The sequence below is a fragment of the Myotis yumanensis genome, unplaced genomic scaffold (genome assembly GCF_028538775.1).
Source record: "Myotis yumanensis isolate MYYU_CA2020_CCGP unplaced genomic scaffold, mMyoYum1.0.hap1 SCAF_2, whole genome shotgun sequence".
Taxonomy (NCBI): domain Eukaryota; kingdom Metazoa; phylum Chordata; class Mammalia; order Chiroptera; family Vespertilionidae; genus Myotis; species Myotis yumanensis.
Genome location: NW_027223753.1, coordinates 22,746,279 through 22,754,889, shown reverse-complemented (window position 1 = coordinate 22,754,889; position 8,611 = coordinate 22,746,279).

The following is an 8,611-nucleotide window of genomic DNA, read 5'->3' as shown; positions in this document are numbered from 1 at the left end:
GTATAACATTTTGTTATCTGTTCTCTGTTCCCTTTTCTTGTCCTCTTTTGGCTAATTTGAACACCTTTTTAGTATTTGGTTTTAATTTATTGTGTTTATGACCATATCTCTTTGTATATTATTTTTAGTGGTTGTTCTAGGGATTACAATAAACATAAGTAACTTTTCATAGTTCACTTAGAATCAAAATTTGGCCACTTCAAGTGGAATTTTTACCCTCATATAAGTCCCTTTTTCTTCCCTACCTTTTATGTTATAGTTGTCATATATATTAGAATCATAAAATTCTAACAGTTTTTGCTATAAACTATCAAATATTTTAAAAAGAACTCAAGAGGAGCCTTAGCTGGTTTGGCTCAGTGGATAGAGCGTCGGCCTGTGGACTGAAGGGTCCCAGGTTTAATTCCGGTCAAGGGCACATGCCCTGGTTGTGGGCTAGATCCCCAGTAGGGGATAATTCTCTCTCATCATTGATGTTTCTATCTCTCTCTCCCTCTCCCTTCCTCTCTAAAATTAATACAATATTTTTTAAAAAGAACTCAAGAGGAGAATAGTTTATTATGTTTACCCAGATATTTACCATTTCTGCCCTTGATGCTCCAGGTTCCTTCAGGTATCATTTGCCTTCTATCTGATGAACTTCATTTAGTAAATCTTTTAGAGCAGGTCTTTTGGCAAAAAATTATTTTGGTTTTCCTCTTCTAACAATGTCTTTATTTTACCTCCATTCCTGAAGGATATTTTTACTGGATGTAGAAGTATATTTCCTGGTGTTTTTTGGGTGGGAAGTCCCAGCAGGGTGCTGACTCCATCAAATGACCTTCACTGACCTAACCACAATACCTGGGAGATCGAGTAGTGCCTTCCAACTCTGAAGTCTAAGATTGTGGGAGAGCATGAGGCTGGTCCCAGAAAGGTACAGCACACAGAAAACTGCCTATCTAAATGTCTTGTCATGGTCAAGGTTGCCCAAGGCCACTCAGGATAATGTCCCAATCTAATTCCTTCTATCCCTTCCATGTACATGGACACCTATATTTAGTTATTTAAGTCACAAACAAAATCAATGATTCTCTCTCATCATTGATGTTTCTATCTCTCTCTCCCTTTCTGAAACCAACAAAAAACAAAAAGTCCTAGCTGGTTTGGCTCAGTTGGATAGAGCATTGGACTGTGGACTGAAGGGTCCCAGATTCAATTCTGGTCAAGGGCACATGCCCAGGTTGCAGGCTTGATCCCCAGCAGGGGGCATGCAGGAGGCAGCTAATCAATGATTCTCATCATTAATGTATCTCTCTCCCTCTCCCTTCCTCTCTGAAATCAATTTAAAAAAAAAAGTTACAAATAACAGAAACACCTGCCTGTATATACATGCTGCTATGAATGTTTATCTTCATATATTCTTTGCAGATAAACATGTTAAAACATAAATGCATCATTAAATAAATACTCACTAGCCCCAATTTATAAATACTGCTTCACTCTAATTAAAACTTCTTCCATTACCCCCAGACCCAGGTAAAAGCTATGGAGTTCCTTCTTCTTGGGATTGGCCAGGTAGTCCCAAGACAGCAAAAGGTATAGAGAAGTTTGGGCCTGTCTGTGATGGATGGAGAAACTAAATAATTAAATTCATAATCACTCCCAAGTCAGCCAGGCCAATACAGCTGGAGGGGACTCTGAAGCCCAGACCAATATCTAGAGGCAGAGGTGGTGATGCTTGGGCAGGGAAGCACAGTCAGAACCCTCTAGACCAGGGAGGAACACTGACAGGCAGTCAGGCAGGTAAACAGAGAGAGAGGCAGACAGACAGACATGCCTTTCCAGTACTACAGACTCTCCCTTTCCAAAAGAATTGGAACAGCTTTGGAAAGAAAGTCAAAGGGTGAGAAGAGGACCTGGGGTCCTCCCACCCTCCCCAGAGCCCTTCTTGCTCCCCCATGGAAAATGTCCTGGGCATATGTGAGTGGTAAACAGGACTCACAGACTGCCTGGAACCTTGGCTTCCTTCAGCCATAGGATGAACCTTGGCCTCCTGGAATCTCCACCACTTCCCACTCATGACAGCCCATTTCCTGGCATGGGGCAGAATGGCAGGACATGATCCCTTCACACATGTCCCCGTGCTTCCTTCAAAGAGCAAAACAGTGAAATATATTTGGGAGTAGTATTGACAGAATTAAATTCTGATTAAAAATATTTTCTTCCTAAAACTCAAACTGACATTAAAGGAATAAAAAGGATACATACAAAAGGCAAAAAGAATGGGAGAGGAGATAATTAAAGAACTGAAGAGTTCACCACATGTTAGAGGACTGGAAACTTATGGAAGAGTGGTAACTTACATGAGGAGGAAACTACTGTGTACCTGCAGAGGTGAGGTATCCCTAGAATGAAGTCAACCCACTCCATTGAACTCCAGAAAGGCTCAGGATGCAGAAGCATCAGGTTATCTCAGATGGTATGTGGTGGCATACGAATTGGTAGAAACTCTTAACTTAGAACAGTTAGATTCCCCAGAACCTTCCCCAGCATCTATTGCAGCCAGCCAACTACCCATCATGTTTCCCCTGCTCATAGTACTTCACTGCCTGGGCACCTGTTGTTAGATTCTCAAACTCTAAAGACAGGGATGTTCTTTGTTTCGTTCTGTGGGAATGATTTAATAATCCATTTAAATTTTAAAAAATTTATTGATTTTAGAGAGGTAGGGGGAGGGAGAGAAGGATAGATTTGTTTTCCCACTTATTTATGCATTCATTGGTTGATTCTTGTATGTGCCCTGACTACGGATTGAAGCCACAACCTTGGCATGTCGGGATGATACTCTAACCAACTGAGCTACCCAGCCAGGGACAAATGTCACATTTTAAGTTTTTGTTATGGCAATACTCCGCTTTTAGATAACAATTCTATAAGTTATATATTGCTAAGTAACCAAGCACTCCAAAATTACTGGCTTACAACAAGAACCATTTATTTATTCATTCTTCTACAATTTGGACTCAGTTGGGCAATTCTGTTGATCTTGTGTGGGCTCACTCATGAGGCTAGAGCAGGGGTGGGCAAACTTTTTGACTCGAGGGCCACAATGGTTTCTTAAACTGGACCGGAGGGCCGGAACAAAAGCATGGATGGAGTGTTTGTGTGAACTAATATAAATTCAAAGTAAACATCATTACATAAAAGGGTACGGTCTTTTTTTTTTTTTAGTTTTATTCATTTCAAACGGGCCGGATCCGGCCCGCGGGCCGTAGTTTGCCCACGGCTGGGCTAGAGTCATCTAACAACCTGGAGGGTCTAAGATGGTTCCACTTGTATGAATGGGGCCTTGGTGTTGGCCATGGGGTTTACTTTCTGTATGTAATTTTTCATCACTCAAGTTTAACCCATTTAACCTTGACATGGTGGTGGGAATGTTTCATGAAAGTAAAAACAGAAGCTGCAAGGACTATTGAGGCCCGTGCTTGGGAATTCACATGATATCACATCTGTCACATTCTAGTAGTTAAAATAATTCAAAAGCCAACCCAGAAACAATGGGTAGAGAAATAGAATTTCTCATTTGATGGGTGGAGTTACAAAGAAATGACCATATGTAATCCTCAACAGGTTAATGCAAAAATTCTAAAGCAAATAAAGGGGTGGGCAATAGCAGGTTTACAGTGTGAGTACATAAAATAGAGTTTATTCTTATATTATTATTTATTTATTTATCTTTGTATTATTATTAACCTACTTTTGCCCAACCCTGTATAATATTTAATGATTTTATGTTGAAAACAATATAGCCTAAAGAAGATATAGGTGCCAATATCACCATTTTCATTTAACATATTACTAGAAGTTTAAGCCAATGCAATAAGATAAGAAAATGAAATAAAAGTTACATGCTTGGAAAGGAAGGGATAAATTTGTTATTATTCTCTATATACTTGAAACCTTCAAAAATTATAAAATATATGGATAAAATTTCATACATACACACACACACACACACACACACACACACTAGAGGCCTGGTGCACAAATTCATGCACGGGTGGAGTCTCTCGGCCTGGTTGGTGACCAAGGCCTTTTAGGGCGGCCGGCCAGGGGGAGGAACCACTGGAGGTTGGCTGGCTGCGGGAGGTTGGCTGTGGGAACGCACTGACCACCAGGGGGATGCTCCTGCATTGAGCATCTGCCCCCTGCTGGTCAGTGCATGTCATAGCGACCCGTCGTTTGGTTGACTGGTCGTAAAGGTCGCTTATGCTTTTATATATATATATAGATATCTATAATAATAAAAGGGTAATATGCTAATTAGACTGGATGTCTTTGGACATCATTCCGGACATCCTTCCTGATGAAGCCGGGACTGGAGGGAAGCCAGCCTGGGTCCTGGGTGCTGGAGGGAAGCTGGTGCCGGCAGCCAGGGGAAGAAAGGCCTACTCTTGCACGAGTTTTTATGTATATGGCTAAACTATTAGTATTAATAAGTGAACTTAGCAAGAGTGCTAGATTCAAGCCCAGCCAGCATGGCTCAGTGGTTGAGTGTTGACCTATGAACCATGAGATCATGGTTCGATTCCCAGTCAGGGCACATGCCCAGGTGCGGGCTCAATCCCCAGTAGGGGATATGTTGAAGGCAGCTGATCAATGATTCTCTCTCATCAATGATGTTTCTCATCGTTGATCTCTCTCTCCTTCTCCCTTCCTCTCTGAAATCAATAAAAAAATATATTTTTAAAAAAGAGTTCTGGCTTTAAGACCAATATACAAAGGATAATTGTAATTCTATATTTATACTGAAAATAACTAATAAAAATTAAATTTTACCATTTAAAAATACCATGAAATATCAAAGGTCTAAAATAAGCCTAAAAAAGATGTGAGATCCCTACACTTAAAAAACTATAAAACATTAAGAGAAATTACAGACACATTAAGTGGAGAGGTATACCCTATATAATGCTATCTTATTTTCCTAGGCCTGCTGTAACAAAGTGCTACAAACAGAAATTTATTGTCTCATAGTTCTGGAGGCTAGACGTTCACAATCAAGGTATCAGTGGAGCCTTAGTCTTTCTGAAATCTGTATGGGAGAATCCTTCCTTGCCTCTTTTAGCTTCTGGTGTTTATTACCAATCCTTGGAATTCTTTGGCTTGAGGCTGCAGCACTTCAATCTGTGCCTCGATTGTCGCCTGGTGTTCTCCCACCATATGTCTGTCTCTATATCTTCTCTTTTTATAAGGACATGTCATATTGGATTAAGGGCCAACCTTACACCCATATGACCTCATCTTAACTAATTACACCTGCAACAACCCTATCCTATATAATAAAAGCCTAATATGAAAATTGTCCCCTTGCGTGGTTGTTCGACCAGGAGACGGGAGGAGAGTTTGACCGCTTGCTGTGATGTGTGCTGACCACCAGGAAGCAGGCCCGGAACATGGCGGGTGTCAGCAATGCGTTGCAACCTCTTGCTGGCTACCTGGGGGTGGGGGTGACGGGGACGGAGGTGCAGTGAGAATGCGGGATGTCTCCCGAGCTTGCTCTCACTCCTCTTGCTACCCTCCCCTGGGATGCGAGGGCTCGCTCACTGGGGAACCCCCTGGACCACCCCCCCCCCCCCCCACCCCGCGCTCAGGTGCTGGGCACCTGTGAGGAGCCTGCCCCGCACCCACGTGGCCTCTTCCGGGTGAGCTGGGCTGTGGCTGCTGGGACTGCAGGAGCTGGTCGGGCGCCCCGTGTGTTTGTGTAGGACCCGGTCTATGAGGCCGGCTAGGAGAGAGTGTGCTGCCCGCCCAGCATCCCTGTGGTGCCACTGGGTGGCCCAGAGGCCCACGCTATGCCCCAGCCTGTGGCATCTGGCTGCGTTCACCACATCTCCACATGGGGACTCTGGCGCTGTGACTCAGGCGTACGGGGGTGTGGGGGGGCCCGGGGGCCCAGGTGCTGCCCAAGGCCCAGAGGTCAGCTGGGACCTGCCCTTCCACTCCAGACACTCATGCTTCAATCGCTGGCCAGGCCTAGGGACCATACTGTGCACGGATATTGTGCACCGGGCCTCTAATTTCCAAATAAAGCCACATTCTCAGGATTAGGACTGCAACATATCTTTTTGGAGGACATGATTCAACACAATGAATAACAAATGCTAATTCTCCAAAACATGTCTACAGCTTTAGTGCATACTAAACAAAATCCTAGCTGCTTCTGAAGTTTATAAGGAAAGTTTTGTTGCATTTGGCAAGTTGATGCTAAAATTTATATGAATATTCAAAGAACCAAGAAAAGCCAAGATAATCTTGAAGAACATAATGGGAAGGAAAACTTTTTCTATCAGATAACAAGATTTATTATAAAGCTGTCATAGAAATGAAGACAGTGTAATATTTCTGCAAAGAGAGACAAAAGGAATAGATGACACAGTCCTGAAACAAATCCACACCTTTATAGAGAACTATATATGCAAAGGCGACAATACAAAGCAGTAGGGAAAAGACAGACTTTTCAAAAATAGCACTAAGTCAGATTAACATTCATATGGAAAAAATGAAATTTGACTTACCTCACATCATACACAAAAACCAACTTTAGGTTGTAGATCTAAATAAGAAAGACAAAGTAATAACAGTTCTAGAAATTAGTAAGAACCTTTGGTAGGAAAATATTTTTGAACAGATACAAGGAGCACTGAGCATAAAGGTCTTTTATGTTCATCAAAAGACACCAATAGCCATGGCCTATGTTGCTCAGTGGTTGGAGCGTCCACCTGAGCACTGATTCCCGTCAAGGGCATGTACCTGGGTTGCAGGTTCAATCCCTAGTGGGGGGCACATACGGGCAGCAGGCAAGCAATTGATGTGCCTCTCTCACATGGATGTTTAGCTCTCTCTCTCTCTCTCTCTCTCCCTCTTCCCCCTCCCTCCCTTCCATTCTCTCTAAAAATCAATGGGAAAAAATATCCTCAGGTGAGGATTAACAACAACAATAAATGACACCAATATAGGCCCTGGCCAGGTAGTTCAGTTGGTTAGAGCATTGTTCAGATAAGGTTGTAGGTTCCATGCCCAGCCAGGGCACAATGAATGCATAAATAAGTGAAACAATAAATTGATGTTTCTTTCTCTCTCCCTCTCTCTCTAAAATCAACAAATACAATTTAAAAAGACACAAATAATAAAGTGGAAAGGCTGTCCACTGAGTGGGAGAAGATAATGGCAATACATATGTATATTCAACAAAGGACTCATATGCAGAATACATATCGTAAGAAATTGGCAGATAATCCAATACAAAAATAGGTCTGAGACTTGAATAGGCACTTCATAAAAGAGGATATTCAGATATTAAAAAAACATGAAAATGTCCCTAGCTGGTTTGGCTCAGTGGAGAGAGCATTGGCCTGTGGACTGAAGGGTCCCAGGTTTGATTCCAGTCAAGGGCACCCGCCCGGGTTGCGGGCTTGATCCCCAGTATGGGGCGTGTAGGAGGCAGCCAATCAAGGATTCTCCTTCATCATTGATGTTTCTATCTCTCTCTTCCTCTCCCTTTCTCTCTGAAATCAATAAAAATATATTTAAAAAGCAACAACATGAAAATGGACTCAACCTCATTTGTAATCTGGAAAATCCAAATTAAAACCATAATCAAATACCACTATACCCCCACCAGAATGATTAAAATTAAAAAGATGTACTGGTACAGTAGTAGTGATTGGCCAGGATGTGGGGCAACTGGAACTTTCATACATGGCTGGTGAAGTGCAAACTGAAACCACTACTTTCTTAAATTGAGCTCTGGACAGTGCAGCTAGGTTGGGCTTCTAGTGCACCAAAGGGTTGCAGGCTCAACCCCGCTAGGGGGCGTGTGGGAGGCGGTCCATCACATAGGTGTTTATCTCCCGCTCCCTTCCTCTCTCTCTAAAAAATCAATAAAAGATCTTTTAAAAAAACTGTTTGACATTATCCAGTTAAGTTATACAAATACATAACAAGCAATTCCGCTGCTAAGTATAAAATTACCATATGTGCATATGTGCCACAAAATACAGGAATATTCACAGCAACATTATTCCTAATAGCCAAAAATTGGAGACTCGTCAAATGTCCATCAATAGGAGGTTAAATTGTAGCATATTTCTAAAATGGAATACAACACAGCAGTCCAAATGAACGAACGAGACAGCCTCACAAATCATAGATGTATCTCCAAAACAATGTTGAATTAAAACATACCAAATCTTGACTTTGTACAACTTAATTTCTTCATTTACACCTCCCAGATAAAAATTTGTACCTCTTGGGGTTGTGGCGAGGACTAAGGAATGACGCAAGTCCAGCAAGATCTTGGCTTAACAAATATTAGCTATTATTTATTATTATGTTCTCCTAAGAGGCCCTTTCTGGAAATGAGTGTCAGAGAATGGTGCAGCGTACTTACTGCGTCGTCTAACCCCCCCTAACCCTCTCCCCGCCAGTCCCTTCCTCTACCTTTTCACAATTGGGTCTCGGTCTCTTTAAGAAGACAACCATCCCTGAGGTAAGAGGAATGCTGGGAAGAGCCACCAAGCTCAGGACTAGAGCATGATGGGAAAAGGGCGTGCCGAGACCAGGGAAG